General features: G+C 32.0%; 1 non-coding gene across 1 annotated transcript; it reads right to left on the bottom strand.

Moving 5' to 3' along the window:
- TRNAV-CAC lies at window positions 2,563-2,636 on the bottom strand. Its single transcript has one exon. It is a non-coding gene; the product is annotated as a tRNA-Val (tRNA).

The raw sequence follows: 2,849 nt of genomic DNA, 5'->3' as shown, positions 1-2,849 counted from the left end.
AAATATACGAAACAGATAGCATGCTACCTATCTCTTAAAAAAAAAAAAACAGTTAAGAAGATGTTAGTTGTAATATAAAGGGCCCTATTTCAAAATAGGCTAATGTTGAGGGAGCAATATGGGGAGAACTATTTCATTAGGGAGTAATCTGGAGGGACCTATTTCAAAATTGGCTAATGTTGAGGGAGCCGCCATACATACTTATAATGTAATATGGAGGGTAGACCTGGCAATCTCTACACGTATTTGTGGTTACCCATAAATTTGCCTACAAATTTACAGGTATGAAAAATAATTTTCTTGCCCGGAAAATTTTAAAAAAGGTGGGTACCCATTTAGTTTTTGCATTTTCGGCAATCCGCGGATATTCATAAATATCTGCATATATTTTTTAATTAAAAAATATAATTTTTATAATATTGATTTTATAATTAGGAAAATTTTATTAGTTTTGTATCATAAAAATTTGGGATAATAAAATACTTTTATATTATATAATTTATGCGTTTTAAAATTTTATATTGTTTATTACATGTTATGATATTTCAAACAACAAACTATATTATGTTTTTAAAAATTAGATATATGTGTTTTGTATTTCGAAAGTATAGGAGCAAAAAATAAAAAAAGTCTTGTGGGTAATTTGCATGCCCATCTGCCCTCCTGTGGGCAAGTATGGATAAAGATATTGACTACCTACAAATTTACAGATAAATTTTATTTACATCCATATGACCTGTGAGTATAATAATCCGCCTGTAGGTTATCCAATTTGCTCGTTTACTAGGTCTAATGGAGGAACGAATCTATACATTAGGGGGTTGTGACTATAAATATGGAGGGACGTATTTCAAAAAATAAGCTAGTCATTCATTATACATAAAACTAGAAAGTGAACAAGGGAGTCACCATACATATTTACGATGTAATATAAGGATGGCTCCATATATAAAAACCAAAGGACGATTTTGTACATAAAAATAAAGCCTTGTGGGTAAATCTCATACCCATCCGCCTCTCGTGAGCGGGTATAGATAAAGATATTGACTACCTAAAAAATTTACCGATAAATTTTATCTATGCCCATATAACCTGTGGATATAATAATTTGCCCGTGGATTATTCAATTCGCCTGTTTGCTAGGTTTAATGGAGTGAGGACTCTATACATAAAAAATATACATATATATGAACCTACAAAATAGGCTAATGTTAGGGGTTGTGATCGTACATATGGAGGGATGTATTTCAAAAAAGACTAATCACCCTACGTAAAACTAAAAAGTGTCTGAGGAAGTCACCATACATATTTATGATGTAATATAAAGGCGGCTCTGTACATAAAAATAACAAGTGGACATACGAAAAAAAATGGAGAAACGTATTTCAAAATAGGGTAGTCACCGCACATAAAACTAGAAAGTGTTTGAGGCTAGTCACTATACATATTTATGATGTAATATAGGGACGGCTCCGTACATAAAAAATAAGAAGTGGACCTACGAAAACAATAGAGGGACGTATTTCAAAATAAGTTAGTCACCACACATAAAACTAGAAAGTGTTTGAGAGTGTCACCATACATATTTATAATGTAATATAAGGATAGTTCCGTACATAAAAACCAAAGGATGATTTTGTACATAAAAATAAAGTCTTGCGGGTAAACCTCATACCCATCCGCCTCCTATGGGCGGGTATGGATAAAGATATTGACTATCCATTATCTATACCCATATGACATGTAGATATAATAATTTGTCCGTGAATTATTCAATTCGTCCGTTTACTAGGTCTAATAGAACGACGACTCTATACATAAAAAATTATATATATAAGCCTACAAAATAGGCTAATGTTAGGGATTATGACTGTACATATGGAGGGACGTATTTCAAAAACCGTTAGTCACCATACATAAAACTAAAAAGTGTTTGAGGGAGTCACCATATATATTTATGATGTAATATAAAGACGGCTCCGTACATAAAAACTAAAAGACGATTCCGTACGTATATAAAAAATTATATATATAAACCTACAAAATAGGCTAATGTTAGGGGTTGTGATCGTACATACGAAGGGACGTATTTAAAAAAAGACAAATCACCATACATAAAACTAAAACGTGCCTGACGGAGTCACCATATATATTTACAATGTACTATAAGGATGACTCCGCACATAAAAACCAAAGAATGATTCCGTACATAAAAATAAAAAGTGGACCAACAAAAAAACTAACGGGCGATTCCGTATGCAAAAATAAGAAGTGAACCAACGAAAAAATTTAAAAACTAGATGTGTCTGAGGCCAGGTTGTGACAATATATGGAGGGATGTATTTCAAAAAAAGCCAGTCACCATACATAAAACTAAAACGTGTCTGAGAGAGTCACCATATATATTTACGATGTAATATAAGAGGTCGACTCCATACATAAAAACTAAAGGACGATTCCGTACATAAAAATAAAAAGTGGACCAACAAAAAAACTAAAGGACGATTCCCTACATAACAATAAAAAGTGGACCAACGAAAAAATTTTAAAAACTTTTTGATGTGTCTGAGCCCGGGTTCGAACCGGGGACCTCTAGTGTGTGAGACTAGCGTGATGACCAACTACACCACCCAGACAATTGTGCTAGAAATCATCAAAATTTATTATTCTTAAATAATATTTTACTAAATTTTTTTTCATTTAAATCTGAATTGGATTGTGTTTTATGAATGTATATGGAAATTCAAAAACGATTTTAAATAAAACTACTTGAAAGGATGCTAGCAACTTAATTTGCTTTTGTATCTTTTCGAGCAACTATTTTTATGCTGATTGGACGTTTTCAATCT

This window comes from Ananas comosus, linkage group 12, assembly GCF_001540865.1.
Source record: "Ananas comosus cultivar F153 linkage group 12, ASM154086v1, whole genome shotgun sequence".
NCBI classification, from domain to species: Eukaryota; Viridiplantae; Streptophyta; class Magnoliopsida; order Poales; family Bromeliaceae; genus Ananas; species Ananas comosus.
This window is presented reverse-complemented; position numbering and strand designations above follow the sequence as displayed.